Raw genomic sequence first — 13,887 nt, 5'->3', positions numbered from 1 at the left:
GCTGCTGAAACAAAAGTTTCCACCCTTTGGTGCTATTTCACCTCCACCAATGCCCTCGCCATTATGAGTCCTTATTGGACCTTGCCATTGATGCCTCCAGGTACCACACTGGCCCAAACTCAACTCTGCAAATACCATGAGTCGGTTTTGGGACGCCCTTGCCGATGCAGCCACTGCTGCTGCTGTCAGGTCTCATTCTGGACCCAGACTCACCTCCGCTGCTGCCTCTGTGGAACCCAATCCTGCTTCTGCTGCAGCAGCCATGAGTCAGCGCTAGGACTCCCTTGTCAATGCAAAAGTTACCAGGAATCAAAGTCACCTCCAAAGTCATCACAGCAAGTCCACACTGGGCCCACTTGAGTCCGCACTGTGCTTACTCACCGCTGCTGAGGCTGACATTGCAACAAGCTCTTCAACAAGAGGTAAGTAAAATTAAAAAGAAAGAAATGAAAGAAAAAGAGAAAACGAGAGAGAAGAAAATGAAAAAAAAGTGGATGGAGCACACTAGCTCTGGACTCAAGCCCTACTCCAGCGTCATCTTACATCATAAATACATGTCCAATAAAAATCAAAATGCCAGAGAAACTCACTAATTTGCCATGAATTTATTTCCACCTTATTAGTCACCTTATTTGTGACTTAGTAAAAATTAAGGGGGGTGGGGTTACAGGATAGAATGGGTGATAACTTGTGGGATGGATGGGAAATTCTACTCAGTGACTAAACTGAAAATGGGATAACTTTGTGGACATGGTCTGTTCTCAATTACTGGAATTAAGCACACACACACAAAAAAAACTACATTTGGTGGATTCTTTTTGAGTGCATAATTAGTCAATTATCTTATGGCAAGCTGACAACAGCCAGATTTTTCCAGAACATAATTATGATAGCTTTTTCAGATTCGCACAAAGGGCCATTGTTATTGACTGTCACCAACAATTGATGCTACTTACCAGTGGCATTCTTTAGAGCTTGTTGTTTCTCGAATTTTCCAGAGCACGTAACTGAAGACGTCACATGAGATAACCAAACTAACCACACACAAACTGGAGAAATGATGATTAAAATTTATATTCACGGATTAACAATGCCTGCTCTGGATCAGAAAATCTTTCCAATGTTTCAGACAAACTAGAATTTGGCATAAGGCACACTTCCAGCTATGATTCTTTGTTTAAAATGTTTCTTATTGTCTTATTTTAATGATTGTTTACTTTTTAAACATACTCTGAAATCTGCTTTTTAACTTTTCCCTGTTGGTAGAATAATTTTCCAGTATAATTTGTTTCTTTGTTGAATAACAAGGCTTTAAAGAATTTTCCAGCAGAAAATTAGGGAAATATTTCAGATTGGAATTGATTTTTATGAAAAAAATGTTGTGAAAAAAAACTTGGAAAATTATCTCCAGAAAATGTACTGAGTCATTGCCAGACAGTTACTGTTTGGACATCAACTCCTGGTCGACTGTTTTACAAGTCTGAACACAATTTTCTTTCGGCAGACAGACTGACCACAATTATTGCATCACAACTGGCAAAAGACAATTTGAGTAAATAAAAGTTGTGCTATTGAAGTAATTGACACTCATTGTGTAGTATTGAGGAATATAGTCAATATTTGTGCTAAAGAGGAATGTTCTGAATGGGAATTATAATCTTGCATCCCTTCACCACCTCCATTTTGACTATTCCATCGTGAGATGGCCTACTGATGCTTGTTTCCAATTGATTCCCCCACTGTCTCATCTGGTATTAACTTAGCAACAAGTGTAGGGCTCACCATGTAATGTACAAAACTTGCAATCCATAGGAGATTGCTTAGGGACTGTAAGTAGTGCGGGGTTGGGGGTGTGCTCTTATTGTATGAAATGCAGTCAGTGCCTGATTGAGGAACAGTGTGTTAGGGAGAGAGGAGATGAATTAAAGCCCCTCCCTTGTCCTTGCTGCAACCTGCCTGCTTCCGCATGATTCCCCTTGGATGAATGTCACGGCAGCACCAACCACCATCTCTCAAGTGACTCTCTTGTTCGGTTGAATTGTTGCGTGCTGATTGGCCGGCAGCTCTCAGTGGATAGGACATACACTCGTGGATTCCTTCATAGGGGAGAAGGTGTATCTAAGTGCCAGAGTGTGACAACATCTGCCAAGCCTTCCTTACAAGAGATAACGCAGGGTTCTCACTGACTTTAGCCAGTGGCTGGGAACCCCATTGTCTCCACAAGATTCTGCCCAGTGTGTGTGCATATCGCATCCCAAATTAGGCTGAGGCACTGGACCAAGATGTACTTCTATATAACTTTGATTTGTCACTACCTTTGAACTAAATTCTTCCTATAAGAGCTGGTGAATTAGACAAAAATACCTGGTTCCAATTTAATATAGAACATTGTAGTGGTATGATTTATGTTCTGATGATTTGAATAATTATAACAGAACCCCCACTTGACAGTTTCTGGAGGTCTTTCCATGTAAAAGGAAAACACAATCTTCTTTCATGATACCCATATGAATTCAGAGCATTTGAAGACAAAATAACAGGTATTTTCTTTATTATTGGTGTGAATAAATCTACGGACCTCTGGTTGAACTTATTGCAGGAAAGGTGAGATTTGCCTAATGTGGATAGCCTCCCAATTAGAAGTACAATTTTATATCTGCAAACTGCAGTATAAACAAAACTATTATCCAATGATTCATTACTTTTCAGGATCTCCACGAGTAAGATTCCATTTGGGAATACTGAGTCGTGTTGAAAAAGGCACGTTTTTTGCTATTTTGATACCTTAGCTAATCATGAATGATTTTAGAGAGAGAGATTAGAGAGTGAAAGGTAAATTTGCATTAACTTTTTAGTGGGCAAATTCATAAAACAGATTCTATTAATCAGAAAAAAAATTCTGTTATTGAAGCATTTTGTGTGAGCTATTGAAAATTTGTTCGGATAAGAATAATATTAAAATACTGCACACTAATATTTTATTGTGAAAGCATTCCCCTGCAAGATTTTTTGATCTATTCAAGTAGATAGTGTAGTGAGATTTAAGAAAATCATGACGGCGATCTAACTGATCACATCACGGCTACATGAGTAAGAGAAAAGAAGCCAGTCTAAAATGAGCATGTGAAGAGAAAGGTCTTAGACAGTACACTGTAGAACTGTATTTGAGAAATTACAATGTACAGATGTAAGTAAAGGAGTGTTTCAGAACTGAAAATCCTTACTTGGAAATAAGAAGCAAGCAGCTTCAGAGGCACACAGAGTCTGGGATATTGTAGGCTGGTGGCTCAAGTAATAGTATCGGCTAAAAGCAAAAGATAAAGAATTCCTACCCTATAGTTCAGGAGTGCTGGAGTACAATGAACAATATCATTGCAGTTAGTTTGTTGAAGCAAAAAAAACTAGCATCCAAATTCAGTGGATAATAGGCAAGGCAAGTGCAATGTTGGTCTTTATTTCAAAGGGAATAATAGGGAGGTCTCACGAAAACTATTCAATGCACTAATGAGAGCTAGCATACAGTTTTAGTCCCATTATTTAAGAATAGATATATGTTAGTCCACAAAAGGTTCCCGAGGCTTATCTTGAGTACTGAGAGATTTTCTTACAAGGAAAGTTTGAGTAGGTTGGGTTTTGCACTGAATGGAGTTTAGAAGAATGAGAGGATACCCTATTTAAATGTACAAGGTTCTTAGGGGCTTGACAGGCTAAATGCAGAGAAACTGTTTCCCCTTGGAAATGTCTAGTCCTAGAGGGCGTCTTAGAGTAAAGGGTTCCTCACTTAAGACTGAGATGAGGAATATTTTATTTCTCTCAAAGCGCAGTGAATTAGTAGAACGTTTTTACCACCGATGGTTTTCAAGCTGGGTCATTAACTATATTCAAGGCTGAGAAAGATGGATTTCTACTGTTATAGACCAGGCCAGACCACCTCAAAATATTTCAAGAAGGTAGCCAAACCCTAACCTTTTCTTATTTTAAAGGCAGATGTGAAGTGGATATTCCAGGTGTGATGCAGCTGGTCAAACCCCTCAGCTTTAAGCAAAACAGAGTTTATTTAAACACTACATTTGAAACACAAGTAAAAAGAAAACTGAATTTATAATAACTTAACTGTTGGAAAACTTAACTGACTCAACATAGCAACTTAAATAGGGAGCTGTTCCAATTCCCGTAATATCCCATAAACACACCCCTTGGCTAAAGGTAAATTCAAACACAAGTTCTTACTGGCAGGAGAGATTTCTGAGGATTATCAGATCAGCCATAATTTCACTGAATGGGCCAAATCTGCTCCTATAACCTATGGTGCTATGATCACTAAGAGGATGTGCACAATTTCACAAAGAGGCAGAATGATCAAATTTATTGTTAAGGTATTTTCTGAGCAGAGTTAATAGAAATGAATCAAAAACTTTAACCCTGTAATTTGTCATTCACACTGAACCTTGATTAATTTTGTTGCCGCAGGATTGTTGTTACTTGAAAATTCAACCAATATTCTATCAAAATATGTTTCAGGAGAAAATAATTTGAATGTTGATGTACCTATTTTTTTTCCCTCCTGAATAAGAGTGAGTGGTTTCTGGAGGTCCTGAAGGCTGATAATACATATTCCATTGCTTTATGTATGGGCTTGGTCTGGAGTTCCTTGTTTATTACGAGATTTGATCAACTCGAGACGTAGAGAAGTCCATTGTTCACAGGCCTCGGATGTTTTCAGCTGTGGTCTTCAAACCTCATGTGACCTCATGTGTGCCATCTTCATTTTGCATAAAGAATTGCCTATGAAATGGCCACATATGAAAAGGTGTTAAAGTCAAAAACAAAATTAGAAATTTCTGGAAACACTGAGCAGGTCAGGCTGCAGATGTAGAGAGAAGCAGAATTAGCATTTCAGGTTGATGAATTCTGGGCAGAGAAAAGAAGTTGAGAGATTTAACGGCATTTAAAGAATAACACCAACATATACAGTATTTCTGTGTCTTTACATAATAAAATGTAACATATGAGTATTACAAAACACATTTTGACACAAGAAGTAGATATTAACCCAGATGTTTAGACAAAAATAATCATTTTGAAGGTGAATAAACAGGTAGAGGAAATTCCACACTGTATGTCCTACGTGACTGAAAGCACAGCAATTGAGCAATTGAAATAGGGGATACAGAAAAGACCGAAATCAGAGGAACGTGGAGAATTGACTGACTGTAGGTGACTACAGAGATAGCAATGGGTGAGGTTGTACCATGGTTTCAAATCGAGGATGAGCACTTTAAAATTGAGACATTGTTTTACCATGAGCTAATGCAAGTGAGGGAAGACAGAGGTGATGAGTGAAATAGATTTGAAATGAATTAGGACACCCACAGCAGCGTTTCCAATGGCTTCAAATCTTTGGAGTGTACAAGCACCCAGGCTTATTTTGGAATAGACAAAATTAGAGGTAATAAAGACATGGGTGAAGATTTTAGCAGCAAATGAGCTGACACTGGATTGTAATCAGGAGAAATAGATGGTCTAAAAGTCTCAGATATATGGTTCAAAGCTCATCCCAGGGTCAAATATTGCACCATAATTGTCCTCACTCCATTCCACACTGTTCCAATGAAGTCTAATGCAAGCTAAAGAATAACACCCTAGTTTTCAGCAAAGTGATCCCTTAGCATATAGTCTGGTAAAGGGATATTCTTGCTAATGATATTAAATCTAATGCAATTTTCATTAACTTTTGTGTGGTTATGAAAAGTCTAGTGTAGCCTCAGATACTTGCCTGGAAGAAGGCTGGAGTTGATAGTTAGTGAATGAATGAACTCGCTCTTCCCAATATTTACTTTGGGGAAATTGCTGCTTATCCATTACTAGATGTTGAAAAAGCAATCTGACAATTTAGAAAAAGGGGGAAAGGACCGAGAGAGCTATGTTAAGACAGAGCTGGGAAAAAAAATGGCTGGAGAAATAGAAAAACCAAAGGGGAAGATTTGAGATAGAGTGGCGGTAGGATTAAATAATAAAAGTAATAATCTTGTAAGGGAAATTCAGCGTGGTAATTGAACAACAAAGTACAATGGGATGGGTCAAAAGCAGATATAAATAGCAACAGTGAATCCATTATCTACTGTCAGAGATAATGGGAGTAGGGATTATGATTTAAAGTTGTGAGGCCCAAAGATTGTAACACACCTAATCGAGCTTGTTCTACGAGCTAGCACTGCATTTCATTGGAGCAGTGTGGAAGGGGCTGAGGACAGAGAGATCAGAGTGGAAGTTAGATGGAAAATAGTTACAGGAAGCGGAGGATCATATATCTGGAATGAGAAATGGTTTTCAGCAAATTGATCACTGTCTATTATCTAGTGAGTGCATATTCAGATCCAAAGCAATTTTCCTTAACTTTCATGTGAAAGTATCAAATGTTCCACGTAGCTTTGCTACATAATTACATCATTGACTTCGTCAGTTATTTAGATAATTGTAATACTATAATTAAAGATTTTCTCAAAATCAAAGATCTCCATTCACATTGATTTACCTGTAACACCTCATGGAATGAATTATTGTGTGGAAAGCTTCCTGTTTTGTGGAAATAGAAAGAACTGTCAAATATGTAGACAAATACTGTCTTTAAAATAAAAACTGAGTAGGTAAGTGAAGATAAAACAGGAGCTGACATAGGTGTGTAGCAGGTGAAAGGTTAGCAGACTGACCATAAAGAATTCAGGACCTTAGGTAAGCTTTCTGTATTCATTTGCTTAAAATAAACAAACAATTTTCATTTTCTTAAATATATAACTTTCTGTAAAGTATCAGGAATATATTTCACACAAATCTAGTCCACATGTTGACAATGGCAAACCAAATGTTGCTATTCTTGATATTACATTTCAATAGCCTCAGATTCTCTGGTTAGAGAGCCAGTTTCTTCTTCTTCCAATAAAGATGTGTTTGAAATCTCACCTGATTCAAAATTACTTCAACTAGATTGGTTTCAAATGACATTAGTGGGAAAACATTACATGGCCTCATCGACAGTTAATTGAAAACACAGTCCAATTATCTTCTCATAACAAGGCTGAGATGGATCTCAGCTGAGCCAGACTAGGACAATACATTAAGACACAACATCAAGTTCAAAACCAATACCGGCTGTTCAATTTTATTTATAGAAGGTCAAGGTTTTGACCAATTGAAAAACATTAAACAGTAATTTAGGGTACTTTACCAGTTCTGTGGTTTTCATTCTTTGCAAAACCAATTAAGAACCCAAGCCAAATGTTAACCCTTTGGTTCCCTCCACAAACTCAGTTCTGACTGTTGTCCATTTTGTAATTTTAGTTTCTCCCAACCATCAAGGCCAATAACTTAATCCTAACCATTACCAGTACTAATACACTTGTGCAATCTATGATCTCCAGCAACCAAGAGAGTTCTCCTCAAATGTTTTCTCAGCCCATTTTGAAGCTGGAAAATTAGTGACCCTGGAGTGAAAGTGGGCAATGGTAGTCGATATTTAAAGGGGAAGTGATGAAGGAAGGGTACAGATAAGAGATGTGGGATTGGGGGAGGGGTGATAGTTGATGGGAGACAGACCGTGATATTCTTTTCACAAATCATGTTGCATATTGTCTTGTGAGAAATGATTGGATTTTGGAGATGAGTTTATCAAGACAATGCCCACAGGCCCAAACCAAGAAAAATATTGGGCACGTGTTGAGGGGCCTAGGAACCAATTGCAGGACAGCCCTATTCCATAGTTACCATTTTGTCACAGTGCAGAGGGAGCCCACAACATCAACTATTCATCAGGTGACATCCTAACCTCCCCTGGCCTTGAAGAATAAGGACAGTGTGTATCTGGCAGCATTGCCATCTACAGGTTCCCCTTCAAATCACACACATCCTCATTCAGAAATATAGCACTTTCCTTCTATGTCACTGGATCAAATCTTGAAACTTCCAATCTATTCCCTCTGGCTCTCTTCTCTCTCCATCTTTTCAAGGGTTGGACTTCTTATGGGTGAAGTATTTTGTGATTTTCCATGACTTTTTTAATGGCTGATAGTGAGATGCTCCAGATATTATCATCTGCCACCAGGCACATTGGAAGGATTCACAGACAAGCACAGCATGAACCCGCTGTTCATAGACAACATGTCCTAGCCTAGAATTTGAACCTGGAGTTTCTGACCTCACAGGAGCAATGCTACTGCAGCATCACAGAATGTCCACCTTTTAGCACCATGGATGTACCAATACAGATGAAATGCAGCAGTTTAAACAGGCAGTTCATTACCACCTTTTCAAAAGAAGCCTGAAGTAGACAATAATTGAAGGAGCTATTTTTAATTAGTTTGATTAATGATATAAATGAGTGGGACAGCTAATCCTCTGGGAGGTTTAAATTGCACTCAGTGGCACATTATCCATAATTTTATGAGTTCAGAAGTTTGATCCTGGGAAATAACTCTATGCAAGGAAATATTAATGGTTGAAAATTGAATGGTTGAAGAGTTTTCATTGCAGAGCAGTTAGACATTGTGATCGAACAATTGAATGTTTGTGAATGTCATTGAATTAAACAAAATAATATTTTAGAACATGAAGTCAAATCACTTCATTTGATCAGTTCAACTCAAAACAGAATGTCAGCTTTTTAAAATGTTGACACTTTATTTTGTTTTAAAAGATCATCCTTATGGTCCACATTATCCATGAACATTATATTAGGACAGATATCTGTAACAGTCATGGATTAAGTCCATATTGACTCCAGGTCACTGACTATGATTATACCTCATGGTGTGTGGCATTACTTAAAAACAAATGTTAGAACTATTAACGGTAAGAATTGTTTGTCAAAATTTGGCCCTTGTCTTTACACATTTGTATTTGTTTCTAAACTATCCAATACATATGCAACATATTACAGCAAGCTGAGGCCAAACATGTGAGCTGTCATATTGGCAGAAAGAACTCAATACTCATTCCTGATAAAGGAAACAAGATGCTGTCTCTGTATCTTCGAATTTTTCAAAACAAACACGTCTTCAGCCCATTCATTATTAAATGTCCCATCAAGCATGCAGAATGTCAGCGTGCTTCTGACCATAACAACATTACACTGAATGGATGGATGGTTTCTGACTGTGCAGATATATTCCTTGAGCTGGGAGGATAAGACCTGAAGCATTCCAGATGTGGGGACTTTGTTGTCTTAATAATTGGAACTGGCATAGCCTCAAAGCCCACAAGCAGAAGGCTAGTATATATGAGGTAAGTGGATCGGTTGGGGTCTTGTGGGGCTCTGGGTTATGGTGGTACCAGAAAACATTGAGCCAAGAGTTGGGGGCTGCTTAATTCTCTTTATATAATGTATCACGTTGGGGAAATAGAATTATAAATATCCACATGTTTACTGCTGTCAGTGGGACCTTAATAGTTCCACTAAAATTCAAAAAGAATATTTTAGCTCACATTGCGTTATTTCACTTAATATGAGGAAACTTCTTTTTAAAAAATGGAACTTCAGTTTTAAGTGATGCATCTACCTAACCGAAATTAAAATATGTTGTGAATTTCTGAATAATTCTATTGATGGGTGAAAAAGGCCTCAATGAAACTTCAATGCACTCTATGCATAGTACTCCTGCATGATGGGATTTGCTTATAATGGATCACAGCGATCAGACAGCATCCATGGAAAGTGATCAAGCTAATGTTTCGAGTCTCGATGACTCTTCATCAGCTTATAATGGGATGTCTAATTTGGTCATCCATTCAATGACCTTCTCATATGCCAAGTGGACAAAAAGAGAGGTTTCTGCCTCCTACTGGGCAGGTTGATGCAATGCGATAGATTCAATAGTCTGATATCATTTCATATTTCAAGTGGTCCATCATCTCTCACTTGTGGAGCAGGTGCACAATGTGAGGGAAGTTGGAGGTTGATTCAGTGATGAACTGTTGGCTCATTTTGTTGCTTGTGTTCCCCAAGTCCAGCAGTCTGGAGAATACCAGCTGCAGTTTCCCACAGTGGCCAAGCAAGTGTAAGTGGTGCGAATGGGAAGGTCAGCATTGTTCTTGACGATTTCCATCTTATGGAGTAAGATGATGCAACAGAGAAAGAAACTCAGTTGGAGTGGGCTTGGTGCCTGACACTGTTCTCATGTTGTCATTTAGTTGCATATCTATGAACTTTGTGTGGTGACTGCAGGGCCATGTGCTTTAATGTTCTTTCCTATGTAAAACAATATACCTTTGAGCTGCTTTGAACAGCATTCCTAGAGCTTGTTAGTGTTTACAAGACCAGAAAGCACAATTGTTTTTGGCAGCTCCTTCTCACAAGCTCTCCTGAGAGCACTGATTGCTTGCCGTAACACAGTTCCATGAGACTGCTCCAATCCCACCCAAGAAGCCATTATTGAAGTTTGAACCTTGCTGATACTCTGTAACAAGGTTGGTCCTGTTCTTAACCTTTGCTTCAAGAGATCACTGGAATAATCTGGAACTGGAACCTTAGCTCATATCCATGCCATTGGACCTTGAATCGAGGATGACTAAAAGCTGTAATAAACTCCTACCAACAAGCCCTGTATAACTTAACTACCCACTAACTAGACCTACTGAGGAGAACAAATCTAAAAAGTAAAAATAAATAAAGACAAAGTGCAGAATATCTGACTGCACCCATAATCTATCATATTTGCCAATATGAATCGAGGTATAGTTGATCACTAACGTTTTCATTCATTAACTGGAGGTGTACATTATTCAAATCAAGAAAATATTAGGAGCTGTGGAAAGTAGTGCATTTTTGGAAATCTAAATTGGTACTTTCTTGAATGCTGACCCAGTCTTTTTTGTAATTCATTTTATCAACAATTAAAAGCCCAAGAACTTCAAGGCTCAGGCTTGGATTATGGCTGTACGTGCCAGCCTCTAATTTTCTAAATCTCACCAAGCAGGAACTCAAAACTGATCAAATTCATGAGTCACAAATGGAAAACAGTCAGGAAAAGAGTCTTTTAAGGATTAGTGCACTCAGTCAAGAAGTGAAAAATGAACAGGAATTGTTATTTGACTCTAATGCCAAAGTGATTATTCTGAGTGACATGGCCTAATACTTCTTAGAACAAAATTATTTCCTGATGTGAAGTGATGTAGATGGTTTTAAAGTGATTAATATTTGGTGCAACTTAATGCTTATTCCTCTTCATTTTCAACTTGCTACATTTTACCACGACCAGCTTGTTTGTTTAACTTGTGCAATGGTGCAGTTCGCTCCTTAGGGTCTTAAGAATTCCTCGGGTCTAAAAGGCATTGAGTTCTAACGGATTTCAATTGGATGCAGTGTCTTTAAATTTTATGCTGTTATGTCTCTTGAATTTTCCAGACTAATATTAACTTGAAAAATGAATATTGAAGGAATATAATGATAATTGAGCTCTTCCCAGCAACATTGACTAATGCTACGAGATAGGTATTTCGTTAACAATGACTTCCCTTTTTAACTCTTTACGGTTTGGAGACATTATTTTTGATCAGAAAGAAATAATGAAGCCCTGAGCATCTTCTTTGTTTTCCTCATTAGCTAATTTAAATCAGACCTCCTGAAGTAAAGTACATCTTAACTTGGAGTCTGCCCACCAACAAATTTATGGAAAGTTACTTGATTGGTTAATAGTTTTGAAGTAAGGGCTGATAGCAAAGAATATGCTGGAGCGCATTGTTCTGCTTCTAAGACTTACTGACAGTTCGATAATGCCCCAGCATTTGCACTACGTTCTCATATTGCACTCTATTTAAATAAATTTCCAGTTGATGCTCATTGGTGCAATTTAATTAAAAGGCCTGTAAGTCATTTTGTCTGTGACAGAATGTAACAGTTAAGGAACACTTAGTTTTCCTATGAAGCAATGCCAATATAATGTGAACCTATGAAAAATAGGAATGAAAGAAATTTATTCTGCACTTTTCGTGATGACTGAATGTCTCGAGGTTTTTTTCCAATCACTTACATACATTTGAAGAGTAGATACAGTTGTAATGTAGGAATAGGGGTAGCCAAATCATGCATAACGATCTTCAGTGATAGTAAACAGGTCATCTGCTTTTTATGATATTGAGAGATAAATATCGGTCAGGCCACTGGGGATAACTCACCTGCTCTTCTTTGAAATAATGACATGAAAACAGATGGTATCTCAATTTAAGTCCCATCTGAAAGACAGCACACCCAATAGTGCAGCACTCCATTAGTACTGTATAGGAGCATTAACCTTGATTTTGCCCGGAACAGGTGGGATTCAGCAATTTCACTGCTCTTTCCTACTCTCATTCATTTCAAACTCTTGGTTGAATGTGTTGGAAGGGAGCACATTGGATGAAGTTTATTAGGTTGTAGTGAAGCAACTTTAAACAATTTTCTAGCAAATGGCACAGACTCACTGTTGTATAGAGAACACTGAAAACTTTTATTTTGGCCCTGACCTTACGATTGTTAGCTGTATTTCAATTTCCTTTTAAGGCCAAGGCACTTTAAAAGTCATGCCTTGGAAATGAAAAATGTTACATTTTCATTTGTGTTGTACTGATTGGATCCAGAAGTCTTAAAAACAAACAAAACAAAAACGCCACATCAGCAAATTTTCTACAGACAGTAAGGGATCTTTCTACTGCTCGTGTTGTATAAGGCGACAAGCTAGGCATTTAGTTCAGTGCATAAATCAAGGTTAAAACACTCTTGCTATTTTTAAGTGCATGTATGTATATACACACATATGTAGCTCTCTGAAGATTTTATCTATTCTTTGCTCTTTTGTTAAGTGGTGGAGATAGATTAAAAGCCAAGGACAAGACGGATAGAAATGAAGCAATAGAGTAAACAGTTCCTTTTTCCTTTCTTGAGTTTTGTAAACTTTAAGTTCAGCCATTTCAGTTTCTGTAGATTTGAACTTTGTCTTTAAGTTAAGTTCCTAAAAGCATAGCACAGAAACAATCCACTTGATGAATTTTGGAAAAATTAAATGAGGATTAGATTACCTGTTGGTGCAGCCAGAAAGGGATTGACACTTGCTCGAAATTTGGCTAAAGGTTTTGAACTGTAAAACCTTTTAAAATCACAGAAGCTCTGCAGTGTGGAAGCAGGCTATTTGGCCCATCAGATCCATACCAACCCTCCGAAAAGCATCCCACCCTGACCCACCTCCCTGGACTACACCTGTAACCCTGAATCTCGCATGGCTAGCCCACCTAGTAGACAATTTAGTGTTGCCAAACCACCTAACGTGTACATGTTTGGACTTTGGGAGGAAAATGGAGCATCTGGAGAAAACCCACACAAAAAAAGGAGAGAATTTGCAAACTCCATACAGACAGTCACCTGAGGTTGGAATCAAATCCGGGTCCCTGGCACCATGAAGCAATAGTGCTAACCACTGGGCCACTGTACCACCCCATAATAATTCTGAAGAAGGTTAACTAGACTTGAAAGATTAACTCTGCTTTCTCTCCACAGATGCAGCCAGACCTGCTGAGTTTTTCCAGCATACTCATGTTGTAGGCGTAATCTTTCTGAACTGGAGTAGCACCTAATCTGGCAAATGAAGCTTCCAGTTGAGAAGGACATCCTGATCTGCTGCAGGGTGGCTGTACCCATTGAGCTGGCAGTCTCCAGAAGTGGTACAGGCAATCTGGCAAAATCAATCCTAATTTGGACTTTAAACTTCATAAATGCCTAACTCCAAGGGGTAGATCACCAAACACACTTATAGTCTTCCCCAGAAAAAGTTGCCTATCAGTCAGAATGTGTGGTCGTTTTATCCTAAAACACCCTTTATTTTCAAAGATCTTACCTCCCAGGTCACCAACAAAGGACCAAGAAAG

This window comes from Chiloscyllium punctatum, chromosome 23 (genome assembly GCF_047496795.1).
Source record: "Chiloscyllium punctatum isolate Juve2018m chromosome 23, sChiPun1.3, whole genome shotgun sequence".
Classification (NCBI taxonomy): Eukaryota; Metazoa; Chordata; class Chondrichthyes; order Orectolobiformes; family Hemiscylliidae; genus Chiloscyllium; species Chiloscyllium punctatum.
The sequence above is the reverse complement of the archived record's forward strand: the minus strand, read 5'-3'. Positions refer to the sequence as shown.